At 41.5% G+C, this 14308-nt stretch overlaps 1 protein-coding gene and 1 pseudogene across 1 annotated transcript in view; one reads left to right on the top strand and one right to left on the bottom strand.

Annotated features, from left to right (window-relative positions):
- The window catches only part of TUT4 (terminal uridylyl transferase 4), a 188275-nt gene that overhangs the window by 121521 nt on the left and 52446 nt on the right, over nt 1–14308 (bottom strand). The window lies entirely within an intron of this gene.
- LOC113254665 (ataxin-7-like protein 3B) lies at nt 6638–7367 on the top strand (annotated as a pseudogene).

Raw genomic sequence — 14308 nt, 5'->3', positions numbered from 1 at the left:
TGGACAAATGAACCTTCTGAGTTTCCTCATCTGTAAGTTTTTTTTTTTTATTAAAGATTTTATTTATTTATTCGACAGAGATAGAGACAGCCAGCGAGAGAGGGGACACAAGCAGGGGGAGTGGGAGAGGAAGAAGCAGGCTCATAGCAGAGGAGCCTGATGTGGGGCTCGATTCCATAACGCCGGGATCACGCCCTGAGCCGAAGGCAGATGCTTAACGACTGCGCCACCCAGGCGCCCCATGTAAGTTTTTTAAGGCAAAAAAAATCTACTTCACAGGGCTTATGTAAGGAAAACAGTGGGACACAAAAGTTAAAGCCTATAGAGACATTAAGATGATACCAACATGTCCTTCACGTTAGTGAGTGATATCAGTGCCCTTGGAACAAGTTCAATTGAATAAAATTTCCTGATTACTTAATAAGAGCAAAGCCTTCTGTTCAGTACCAGATTCCTGTCTCCAAAAAGTTCACCATTAAGCAAGGAAGGTGGTTCTATTAAGTTACAATAAAAGCAAGAGATCATATGAACAAAGGCCTAGGCTCATGCAGAGGAAACCATGATAAATTCCACTTGGGTGAGGCTTTAATGGAAGAGGTAGAAGCTGGACATTGGAGGTTTGCCTGCTATGTGCCAGACACATGCCTGATTCAGAAAGCATCATTTAGTCTGAAGTGTGCAGAAGATAATGAGTCTGAAAATAAAAGCTGGGGCCAGGGGTGCCTGGGAAGCTTAGTCTGTTAAGCATCTGACTCTTGATTTTGGCTCAGGTCATGATCTCAGGTTCATGATCTCCAAATGGTGAGATCAAGCCCTGCCTCTGCACTCAGCAGGGAGTCTGCTTCAGATTCTCTGCCCTATCCCTCCCCAACCCTGCCATGCTTTTGTGTGCCCGCTGCGCGCTCTCTCTCTCTCTCTCAAATAAGTAAATCTTAAAAAAAAAAAAAAAAGCTGGGGCCAGACTAATCCCTGTGCCTCTCTGTTCTTATCCTTCCAGATGACTCTGCCACCTTTCCTATTCCTTAAGACCCAGCTCAACTCCTATCTCCTTTATTAAATATTCCTGATATTAAATATTCCACACACACCCCCCTCCACTGAACTTAATCCATCCTTTCTCTGGATCCCTACATGTTAGTTTTATAAGTCTGACCCCAGATGAATATAAGCTTGAGTACAAATATTTATACTTGTATTCCTTATAATACATACTCATTGAGTTAAAATTAAACTACAATCTTGTGTATCATCACAAAGTACGTGTAGAACAAATATTATTTCTACTTGAAGAATGAGGAAACTTAGGACATAAAAGGTTGAATTAGTCACCAGGATCATACAGTAAGTCACAGGCAGGTTAGAACACTAGCCCTGTGTTCTTTCCATTGAATCACAGATTACTGAGAAATAAGATAGTAAATGACTGCTCTGAAAAAATACACTGAGGATTTTTATCTGATACTTGCAAGGAAGACATCATAATTGTGGTTAAGTCTCTAAATTTACCCCTCCAGTCCAGAAGTTTTGGGAGCCCAATTTCATCTAAACTCAGGTGAAAATTACTTGCAACATAAGTCTTATTTCATCACATATAACGAGAAATATAATTGCCCAGTGGATCAATATTCATATTCTATTCTCTTCCTAGGTGATAGAAAAACTTAGTCCAAAAATAATCATATTGGATGAAAAGGTGGTCTGGTGAGTAAATCAAATCACAAGAAAGGTGCCTTAGAGGTAAGTCTGCTCAAACCAAGTCGATCTGTGGGTAGATGATAAAGGGAACAAATCATAAAGGCCTATGTATGCCATTAAAAAAAAAAAAAAAAAAAAAAAAAAAAGGAGGCTTTCTCCTGTAGTTAATGGGGAGTCACTGAACTTTTGTAAGCAAGAAAGATATATGATCTGATCTGCTAAAGGTTTTCTCTTGAGCTCCCCTCCCCCCCTTTTTTTCCTAGATACTTGATTTCTTCAAGGAGAGAGACTTCAGTTGTTGGTAACCTTTTATAGACCTTGTCTGATGATGAGCTCCAACCAAAACAACCATATCCTGACCCACAGAAAGAACCTAGAAATTACTTACTGACATGCTAAGTTGTCTGTAAAGTAGAAGATATGTTCAAAGTTTAAAACTTTTGTGATTCTATTAATAGCATGTAATACCAAAGATCCTAACGTAAGTTTTCACTTCGAAAATAGTGTAAAGGATCTATTTCTTTTCGTCTTTTTGAATTCTTAAAATTAAATAAGCTAAAATATGTTTAAATGTCTTTTATGGGGTGCCTGAATGGCTCAGTTGGTAAAACATGCGATTCTTGGGGTTGTAAATTCAAACCCCGTGCTGGGCATACAGCTTACTTTAAAAAAATAATAATAAATGTCTATTATATGGTAACATTCACCAAAAATTAATTCCCTTTCTTCTTAAAATCAAGTTTGTTCTCATTTGCCCCAATTTGGATTTCATGTGCACTTAACACTCACTAGCACATGTGTATACTTGCTACCCATTGATTCCATTTAATTTGTTCTGAGGATTCTATGTGTGGAATTTTAAGCTACAGCCACACCCTATAGCTTACTTCCTTGAAGCGTTAGAAACAGTCTGGTTTGTTTTTAAGATGGTTGTTTTTCGGTGTTCTTTGTTTTGTTTTTTAATTTGAGTAAGGTCTGAGAATTAGAAAGGACAGACCTCACAATACAGTTGGATATATCAAGAAGATAGATACATGGCGATGCTATAAAGGTAACCTAGGACCACATCTTAATGGCTATGTATACCATTTTATTTATTTTTATATTTTATTTATTTGTCAGAGAGAGAGAGTGAGCGCACACGCCCTCAAGCACAAGCAGGGGGAGCAGCAGAGGGAGAGGGAGAAGCAGGCTCCCCGCTCAACAGCGAGCCCAGTGTGTGGGTCAATCCCAGGACCCCGTGATCATGACCTGAGCCGAAGGCAGATGCTTAACCAACTGAGCCACCCAGGTGTCCCTATGCATGCCATTTTGAAAAGCAGGTCCTTATCCTGAAGTTAATGGGCAGTCGTGGAGTATTGACAAGCAAGGCAAAGAAATGATCAGACCTGCCTTCCACAGCAAAACTTATAGGTGATCATCCAACTTCTGTTTGGATATTTGTAGTTATAGAGAGCTCATTCTTTCTCAAATCTATGTATTCTAGATGTTAGAAATTCTTCCTTCACTAAGTTGAAATCTTCTATGATGACTTTTTTTATATAATTCTGATCTCAAGAGTAATATCAGGCCTTTTTTTCTTCATATATAAAAACGAGAATGTGAACTAGATGAACTAGGGCAGAAAAGGGGTTTAAGGTCCATAATTCTGACATGAACTCTTTTTAAGTCAGCTGTTTACCTCCCTCTAAAATCACCTCTCCCTTCTTTCTCTAAAACAAAAATGAGATCCAATTCCATTCTAACAATCTCCCTATGACCAATTCTCGTGTGTTAGGATAATCTGATTCATCTTTGTATCCTATGAAATGCCATGCGTTCTGTCCAGAAATAAGCCCTCACCTATACGGTCAAATGATATTTGACAAAGCTTCTAAGACCATTCAATGGGGAAGAGGCAGTGTTTTCAACAAATTGTGCTGGGAAAACTGGATATCCACATACAGAAGAATGAAAATGGACTTTTACCTAATACCATATACAAAAATTAACTAAAAATTAATCTGTGACCAGTGTGCCTGGGTGGCTCAGTCAGTTAAGCATCTGCCTTCAGCTCAGGTCATGTTCCCAGGGTCCTGGGATTGAGCTGCATGTCAGGCTCTCAGCTCAGCGGGAAGTCTGCTTCTCTTTCCCTCTGTGCTCTCTCTCTCTCTCTCTCTCAAGTAAATAAAATCTTAGCGATAAATAAATTCTTGTGCATCAAAAGACTGTATCAACGAAGTAAAAAGGCAACCCAAGCAATCAGAGAAAATGTTTGCAAATCCTATCTCTGGTAAGGGATTAATATCCAGAATATGTAGAGAACTAAAACTCAACAACAAAAAAAACCTGATTCAAAAAATGGGCAAAGGACTTGAATACACATTTTTCCAAAGAAGATCTATAAATGGCCAATAACACATGAAAAGATACTCAACATCACCAATCATTAGGGAAATGCAAATCAAAACTACAGTGAGATGTCACCTCACATCTATTAGGACGGCTACTGTCAAAGAGAAAGACAAAACAGAAAACAGTAAGTGTTAACGAGAATGTGGAGAAATTGGAAACCCTGTGCATCGTTAATGGAGAGGTAAAATGGCGCAGCCACAGCAGAAAACAGTATAGTGGCTCCTCAAAAAATTAAACACAGAATTACTATATGATCTAGGCATGCCTGGGTGGCTTAGTTAAGTGTCTGCCTTCCACTCAGGTCATGATCCCAGGGTGCTGGGATCGAGTCCCCACATCGGGCTCCCTACTCAGTGGGGAGCCTGCTTCTCCTGCCTGCCGCCCCCTCTGCTTGTGCGTGCTCTCTCTCTCTGACAAACAAACAAATAAATCTTTAAAAAATAAATTAATTAAAAATTAAAAAAAAAAGAATTACCATATGATCCACCAATTCCATTTCTGGGCAAATAGTCGAAAGAATCGATAGCAGGGTCTCAAAGAGAGATTTGTACACCCATATTCATAGCAGCATTATTCACAATAACTAAACAGTGAAAGCAATCCAATTGTCCATTGGCAGATGAACGTGTAAGCAGAATGTGGTATATACATACGGTGGAATATTATTTGGCCTTAAAAAGGAAGGAAATTCTGACACAGGCTACAACAATGGATAAACCTTGAAGACATTGAAGACATTGTGCCAAATGAAATAAGCCAGTCACAAAAAAACAAATACTGTGTGATTCCACTTCTATGAGGTATACTTAGACTAGTCAAAATCAGAGACAGAAAGTAGAATAGTGGTTGCCAGAGGCTAAGGGGAGGGGAGAACGAAGTTAATAAGTATGGAATTTCAATTTTACAAGATGAAAAGAGTTCTGGAGATAGATGATGGTGATAGCTGCAGGGCCATATGCATGTACTTACTACTACTGAACTGTACACTCGAAAATGATAAAGATGGTAAATTATACATTTATTTTACCACATTTTTTTTAACTTCTAAAAAAAGATGTCATGCACTGTGATGAGTTCTGGAGCTGCAAAGCTCTCTTCCCTCAAGGAACTCAGAAATGTGAACAGATAATAATACAACATGATAATTGGCATAATAAGGATATATATAAAGTATTATGAGGACACAAATAAGGGATAATTAGTTTTGCCCAGGAGAGAATAATCATTTGTTAGGGAAAGTTGACCAATAAAAGTTTGTATAATAAATATCCTTGTGAAGGAGACTTAGCCATTGAGAGAAGAACAGCATTCAAGATCAGAAGAGAAAGAGGGCAGCGCGTGTTTCAGAAAGCTGCACGCAGCTGACATACTGGAGGCATGGGCAGAGCCTAATCACGAGGCCTGCAATACCATGCTAACCACTTGGGCTTAACCTGAAAGGTAGCGCCTTAAAGGTTTTAACCAGGTGAATGGCGTGTTATATCATATTTGGATATTTTAAAAAGGTTAATCAGCAGTGTGTAGAAAAGAATAGAGGAGTCAAAACTGAAGGTAGGGAAAACAGTGAGGGGTTGTTGTAGAAAATCAAGTGAGAAATCATGACAGCTTGAAATAAGCAGGAGCAGTAGGAATGGAAAAAAGGGACTTTCCTGTGCATTTAAGTCAACAAGACTTAAACGACTTATCAAATGTGTTGTGCATGATAGAAATGAAGGCTTTCATGTGAAAGAGGTCATTCTTGTCCAGGGAAGTTTCACTAGTGCCAACTCTCAACAATCAGTAGTGGCTACTGGTGAACAGTTTAGGAAAAGAGCCTAAACCTCAATCTAGATACAATAAGAATGATGACTTATTAATATCTGCCATGGATGCAGAATAGGAGAGCACTAGCACATGACAGATACCTAGCATTCCTATTCTCAAGTAGAAGAAATAGAAAAATATAAAAAAGTACTGTGTTTTAAAGAATACATATGGTAAGGACACCTGGCTGGCTCAGTCTGTGACACACTCAATTCCTGATCTTGGGGTCGTGAGTTCTACCTCCCCGTTTGGTGTGAAGCCTACTTAAAAAAAAATAAATAAAACGATGAAGTAAAGGGCAAGAGTGCAAAGGATGAGAGGTTCAAGAGCGAGCCACTGCAAGAAAGCAGTATGCACAGGGATGTCCTTTTACCAGGTGCCTGCCATGTATCATGAGCTGAGTCTAGTTGGTACAATGTTGGTCTAACTAGTTGTAATCTTAATTACTTTGGCCCCCTTGCACTTAACCTTAAATCGTATTTCTTCATGACCACCTGTGCTTTCAAAGGTTAAGTTTTAGGGGCACCTGGGTGGCTCAGTCGTTAAGCCTCTGCCTTCGGCTCAGGGCGTGATCCCAGCGTTCTGGGATCGAGCCCCACATCAAGCTCTTCCGCTGGGAGCCTGCTTCTTCCTCTCCCACTCCCCCTGCTTGTGTTCCCTCTCTCGCTGGCTGTCTCTATCTCTGTCAAATAAATAAATAAATAAATAAATAAATAAATAAATAAAATCTGAAAAAAAGAAAACAAAGGCTAAGTTTTATTTTTAATGAAATAAAAATTAAAAATACTATTAAAAAAAATAAAAGTTTTAGGGGGGCTGCTGGCCTAGGCGCAGAGACCATTAGGTGGTGGGTCCCGGGCCAAAGTCCCAGAGCCCGGGAGACGCCAGAAGAAACTGAAAGACTTGGGGCTCCTGGGCAGACACTGCTGCTGTCGCCGCTCTGCACCGCGGACCCGCCGCCCGAGGATACGGCCCTGACAGGCCTCTAGGCGCAGGCGTGGCCCGCGGAGCCCGTCGTGTTGATGCCCGGCGGCTGTGAGCAGTAGGGCGCCCTCTCCACAGTGCTTTACCAATGAAAATGGAGGAAATCTCGTAGGCTAACCCGGCTACTAACGAGCGAGAGGCCACTGCTCAGGACATACACAGAGACCTAACAGAGGATTCTTGTGCTGCTTTGAGGTGCACGGGGCTGCTTCTACCTGGAGTTCTCAGAAGCTGGTAGAGTGAAGGATTTGGGCATTCAGCCAGTGGAAGATGAAGGAGCGGGCGCCTCCCACTTTGCTCCCTTCCTGGAGCATCTGCGAATGAGCCTGATCAGCGGCTACAAGGCTCAGCCCCAGAATTCCAGTGGCTGCAACATGAGAGGGTCAGAGGGTGACCAGGACAATAATATAGACTGGCCCTGTGGTTTGGAGAAGTTAGGTACCTAGGTAGAAAAAGAATAATAAAAAAAAAATCAGACAAAAGTCCCAATTCCCATTGAAGATCCTAGACCTTTTTTTTTTTTTTTTAGATTTTATTTATTTATTTGAGAGAGAGAATGCGAGAGAGAGAGCACGAGCAGGGGGAGAGGGGCAGAGAGAGGAGAAGCAGACTCCCTGCTGAATAGGGAGCCTGACACGGGCTTCAGTCCCCAGGACTCCGGGATCATGACCCAAGCCAAAGGCAGATGCGTAACTGGCTGTGCTACCCAGGAGCCACGATCCTAGCTTTTAAAAACCTCAAGTGGATAATTTAGGAATTAGGATCCTTTTATATGACCTGGAATCAGCTTTGAAACCTTGGGCAGGAGGAACCATGCATTCTGTGCACTGTACCATGCAGGCTGATGTCTATACCAGGAAGTACTCAAGATCCACCCTTCCCACACCCCCCTCACTATCACCAGTGCACAGGCGAGCAGCTGTGTACCCAGGAATCCTTTGGTTCTTCAGCCTTTCTGTCTGCCTGATATCAAGGGCTTTCTGGATAACTGACAGTTTGGACATAGCTGATGGTCAGGCCTTAATCACTGGTTCTCAGTTGATCTGCTCCTCTGATCTCTGAGCCTCTGAATGGGACTTCTCCAAGAAAAATGGAAGTCAGGTATGAGATCTGGATATTAACAGTTACAATTTGGGAAAACCAAGAAAAGGAATTACAACTGAATCAGGTGGGGGAAGCTCTGTGATCTTGGCTCCAACAAGAAGAAGAGGTCAAAGCTACCAGTTTCCCAAAGGTCCAGCATTTACAGTGCATGGACTGGGGGACAAAGGCTAACCTTTTGCTAAATAGAACCCTTTGTCTTGCACCCCACCTGGTGGCATAGGCTTGGTAAATGGACAACTTGGTTATCCAGGCAGACTGAGAATTTATTTATTTCTGATTCCTTGAGAAGTAGCAGGGGCCTCTGCAACTATGCACGAATCACTTAAGCTGCAAGATTCATATCTGGATATATTATGCTGGAACAGCAGTTTGGTGGGGAAGTCATTTTCCTACTCTGAGTTACTAGTTACCTTGCCAGTCCATGTGTGTGACTTGGTCATTATGCCAGGTCATTACCTGCCTCCCATGCCGGGGGTGGGCCTGAATTATGGAAAGGCATAATGGCTATGCAGGAGACTGTGATTTGAAAGCTGAGCCCAGAGGGGACCTCTTCCAGCTGCCCTCAATGTTAATGGATTAATACTAGGAGCCAAGGAGCAAGACTGGGCCATCTATCGTCTGACTACAGTATCCTATCGAATGCACCTGTTCCTTGGGTTGGGCAGTCAAAGCTCTGTGACGGTAAACATCTAGACTGTCACCACCTCTGGCCCCTCATGAGGGGGCAGCCCCTTCCATTCAGTCCCTTTTGGATATTCTTAACAATAAGAGCTGTCCATTTGTTTGTTTATTTTTAAAGATTTTTATTTATTTATTTATTTATTTGAGAGAGAGAGAGAGAGAGAGAGCACAAGCAGGGGGAGCAGCAGGCAGACGGAGAGGGAGAAGCAAGCTCCACACCGAGCAGGGAGTCCGATGTGGGGCTCAATTCCAGGACCCGGGGATCATGACCTGAGCTGAAAGACGCTTAACGGACTAAGCCACCCAGGTGCCCCAAGTTTTTCTTTTTCCTGTTTTTTTTTTTTCTTCCTTGTTCTTTTAGGAGATCCAGAGAAGAATCTTTCTGGTGGGTTCCTCTGTTGGACTAAGATGGGGTAAAGAAGAGAATTTTCTGTGTATGAAAGGCAGTGTCATGCCTAAGCATTTTCCTATAGGAATGCCTTGCTAGATGCCTTCCTGCTGTGTCTGATTTTGTAAGGAGTTACCTCTTCCCACCTCCACCTGGATACTGCCTCTTGGGACCTAAGCAGAAGACTAGTAAAGGCTGACTGACACATGCCGGGGTGGAGTGGGTCCTGATTTATTTTCTCTAACCCTTGCTGTGTATGTATCCTTCCTTATCCCAGAAGAAACTGTTTGGACTGTATGGACTGATTTGTAAGGGAACCATAGTATTGGGCCTCAAGCCTGTCTTATTGCATTCTCCCCCTAGAACTGTCTGGTCAGGGTTGAGGTGTACTTACAGGTTGGTCTTCAATGCAAGAATTATGATAACTTTTTAGGAAGTTAAACCTTGATTAGAGCTAAAATAATTTGGGGTTATCTGCCCTTGACTTTATAGACATCTCCTTCTAAAGGGATGCAGAGAGAAAGGAGGGCTAAGTGAGACTCTGACCTACTTCCAAATAATGTCTAGGAAACAGGTTAAAGGTAAGGTCATGGTCCACTCTTGCTTCAGAGAGGGAACTCTGTGACATTGCTGTTTCCTTTCTGATCTTTGTCTTGGTGAGAGGTAGAAGGAGTAGAAAGTAATTTTGAATAATTGTTGGTTCATATTACCTCCCATTACACACACACACCCAGGAGCCCCAGTACTAATACAATTTTAAAAAATGACTTTAAAAATAAAATAAAATAAAATAAAATAAAATAAAAATAAAAGTTTTATGTCATTCCCTTTAACAGTTGTTTTTGTAAAATTACTTTTGTAAAATTACTTTCGACTGAATGATTTTTATGTTTGCAAACATTTAGTTCCCTGATTTCTTTCTTTTTTTTTTTTTTTTAAAGATTTTATTTATTTATTCGACAGAGATAGAGACAGCCAGCGAGAGAGGGAACACAAGCAGGGGGAGTGGGAGAGGAAGAAGCAGGCTCATAGCAGAGGAGCCTGATATGGGGCTCGATCCCACAACGCCGGGATCACGCCCTGAGCTGAAGGCAGACGCTTAACTGCTGTGCCACCCAGGCGCCCCTAGTTCCCTGATTTCTTAAACTTCTAAAACTAAACTTTAATTTTTTTCCAATCATAATAGTATTTCATGCCCTTTGCAGAATCTGGAAGATGTAAGAAAACATTAAGATGAAAATAACAAGGGACGCCTGGGTGGCTCAGTCGGTTAAGCGTCTGCCTTCGGCTCAGGTCATGATCCCCGGGTCATGAGAGCCTGCTTCTCCCTCTCCCTTTGCCCCTACTTGTGTGCTTTCTCTCTCTCTCTGACAAAGAAATAAATAAAATCCTAAAAGAAGAAGAAGGAGGAGGAGGAGGAGGAGGAGGAGGAGGGGGAGGGGGAGGGGAGGACGGGGAGGGGGAGGGGAGGAGGGGGAGGGGGAGGGGGGGAGGAGGAGGAGGAGGAGGAGGAGGAGGAGGAGGAGGAGGAGAAAATAACAATAATAGATCATAACCCCACTATCTTATGATCCCTAATCTAAGCAACTTTTTGGCATGTTTCCTTCTAGTCCTTTTTCAAAAATGCATTTTAACGTAGTTTTGATCACACTTAGTATGTACTTTTTTACCTGATGTTTTCTCTTTTTTCTCCACATCACTAAGAATTTTGTAAATATAGTTTCAGCAGCTCCAAAATATTACATAAGAGAAGATACCTGAATTTTCTTAGCCAGTCCTTTCTTGTTAGGCATTTAAGTGACTTCTAATGTTTTGCTATTATAAATGATGCCTTTTGCATAAATGTATAAAGCACTATGAGGTTATTTCCTATGAGAAAATTCTCAAATGTAGGATTTCCCTATTGACTAGTGTGAAAATTTTAAAGTTTTTAAGTTAAAAAATTTTTAAATTAATATGTACTGCCAAATTGATTTTTAAAGGGTTTGGTCCTACTAAATTCCACTTGCACTGTTATGTGGGAGAGAAAACCAACTACACATTTCCAAGCTTTAAAAAGGGCAGGCTTCTCAGGATCTCTGAGCAAAGGCTACAGTAACTACAAACGCAGTTTTCTTCAAAAAGTAAATGCCGACTAGTAGCACAGGAGTCCCAGATTTGGGGAGAAGTGGAGACTTGCACACTTTACTTACTTTGATGTTTCCCAAGAACCTAAGAAACACACCTTTTAAACCACTAAGTACCCCCACCTTGCAAGTTCACAATGTTTTAGAGAGAGAGAGATCCTTAAGGGTAGACAACATCAACAAAACATCTGGCTGGGTCTCCAAAATTCCTGGGAGGATAGGACCCAAGATCACTTACAACTTTGGGGAGGGTGAGACTCTAGGGGATCCCTGGAAGGGTCACCAGTTCTAGCAGACAGTAAATGCAGCTCTGAGTTTTTCTTGCTTGGACAGCCCTTGGTCCAGTTCCAGAATCCTTTCCGAGCCTTAGATCTGTCCCAACTCTCCCCCAGACTTTCACAATCTTGAGAGAAACTCCACGCTTCCCCTTTGTCTCTTTCGCCTTTTCCTGCTTGCTTGCTCTAGCTGCCCCCACCCCATCCTCACTCTAACGCTTTTTTTCCTCCCCAGCCGCCTCTTCTCTCCTACCTTCCTGAGTCTCTTTTAAGATTTTCTCTAAGCCTTTTAATGCTATTTTCTTTCTCTCTCTTCTCTTTCTCTCTCTCTCCCTCTGAGCCTTTGTATAACTTTCTTTCACTCTCTCTCTGTCCTTCTGGCTTTCACAAACTTTCAGCCCTTTCCTCTTCGATGGGGACACAACTGACCTTCGCTAGGAGCAAACTGTCTCTATTTTGTCCCCACATTTCTCTCGCTTGGACTTTTCTATTATCTCCAATTGGCACATATAACATCCTCAATTTTGCAGGACTTTCTTCGAGCCTCTTTCACATCCAAAACAGCTTTTTTATACCCTGTTACCAAGTATATACCAAGTATTCTTAGGAATACTCCTAGCACTGTTATCCCTCTAAACCCAAGCATAACGTCCTTCTGGTATTTATCCTTATCATTAAGTCCAAGAAAGTATCACTTATATTATGCCCATATTTTCCTCTCTATCCAAATTAGGATACATGAGAGCACGAGTTTATAAGCATACTTACAGTTACAACAAGACAGGACATTTCAAATCTGGGCTGTCTTCAAAAATCTGGGACATCATGTTCCTATAAATTCACCTATCCAGAATCTAGCTTTCAAACAGTTTCACAAGCAAGAACTCTAAACATTGTCAGAGTTGTCGGGAAGTTTGTGTCCGTTATGTTACACTCAGATTAAAAAGAGGTCTTCTCTTTTTGCGGCCCTCCCCCGCCCCCCCCCCCCCCCCGGGCCCCGGGAACCAGAATTTCGACTGCATATCAGGTAGGGTCTAGCCATGCAGATTGCTATCGATAGGTCATACATAAAGGGATTTTTTTTTTAACCTGGAGACTTTATGAAGGTCATATAAGGGTTCACTGAGAAAGATCGAACCCATGCTCTGAAATGAGAGTATACAGTTCACTGCCCATTGACTTACACATAAATCTGTATGAAGATCTTCAAAGGTGGCTTAATAGGTTCTGGTTTAGACTTTCAGTTCCTCCTCCATAAAAACAAAAATTAGGGAAAGCTCTTAACTAATGTGAATTCCTCAGGTCTGATTTGGACTTTCTTACACTGCCTAAATGCTTTTGATTCTCTCGTCTGGGACCTTTAATCTAAATCTCCATGGTTGCATTTGCTAAGGGTTCACTTTAAGTACAGTCTTAGTCAATCATATTTCTGAGGAAGTTTGCTTCCTCCAGTAAGTCTGCAAACCTCTCCCTTCTTATTCCTCCTTGTCCCCTGAAACTGATGCATCTCTTTGTGAATTAATTTGGCTCTGCCTAGCTCTAGATAATCCTAACTCTTTTTGTCACATGTCTTATCTGTGTTGCAATTTTCCGCCCATTTTTGTCCTCCCCTGCAGTAAAGGGAGTATTTTAAAGCTTTTTTTTTTGTTGTTTCCAGAGAAGAGCAGCTTGCTGATTGGAGGATCTGCATTTAAAATGGACCCCCAGAGACACATGTGTGGCCTGAGACATCCTGTGTAATTCAATAAACATCTACCTCTCCCCCACCCCCACCTGTGCTGCCTACAGCAAGCTGGAGAGTCAGAGAGGGGAAGGAGTTATTTTTGAGCGTTTTGTGCTCAGTCTTGTCGGACTACATATGCGGTAGAGTTTATGTGTGCACTTTGCTCCCAAAAGTGACTTTCAACTCTTACTTTACATGCAGTTCCAAGTTGGGTATCTAATTTCTAGGTCCTTAGCATATCAAAAAACAACAATAGTGGATGGGAGTGGGGAGGGGTAGAATAAGAATAGTGGTTAAGAGCACAAATTCTGGAGTCAAACTGTGAGTTTGCATTTTGGCAAACTGCTGCTTCAATGCTGTATGACTTTGAATAATAAACTTGACCTTTTCTGCCTTAATTTCCTCATCTGTAAAATGGGAATAATAATGGTACCTATTTCACAGGGTTGTCATAAATATATATAGTTAATATATATAAAGTCATTCCAACAGTAAGGACTATATGAGCATTAAATAGGGTAGGCACACAAGGAACAGTCATGAAAAGTAAAGGAAATAACTTATAAAAAGTGCCTAGCACAGACCAAAATGGATGTTCAAGTGCTCCTTGCCATTTGCTAAGCATGCTTTAGGCTTGCATCCTATTAAACCTTTGCAACATGGGGCTTCCTTGGCCTGATAAATCTTATTGCCTTTCTTTGCTGGCAATCTGTTCATTTTGTGTCACCCAACTTAAATGCATTCTACCCTCTGAAGACTCCCTTGGCTTCTTTGGAGAGAATGAGTCACTCCCTCTTCTTCAGTTCTGCGGCATTTACCCCATCACCTCACTGGATGGCATTGTGTTGTAATTACTTCTTTGTGAATTTTCTTCCTCACCAGATTTTATGGTCCTCCTCCATGGCTGGAGCCACATGTTATTTTCACAGCATCTAGCACAGTACTTGGCCCGCAATAAATGTTTTGATGAATGGATGAATAATAGCACACACTTACACAGGGCTTAGTTCTAGGCTCTGTTCCAATGCTTTATGAGTATTAACTTGTATAATCTTGACAACAATCCTAAGAAGTATTATTATCTTCTCTAACTTAACAGATAAGGTAAATGACACAAAAGAGTTATGTAATTTGT

The sequence above is a fragment of the Ursus arctos genome, unplaced genomic scaffold (genome assembly GCF_023065955.2).
Source record: "Ursus arctos isolate Adak ecotype North America unplaced genomic scaffold, UrsArc2.0 scaffold_12, whole genome shotgun sequence".
Lineage (NCBI taxonomy): Eukaryota > Metazoa > Chordata > Mammalia > Carnivora > Ursidae > Ursus > Ursus arctos.
This window is presented reverse-complemented; position numbering and strand designations above follow the sequence as displayed.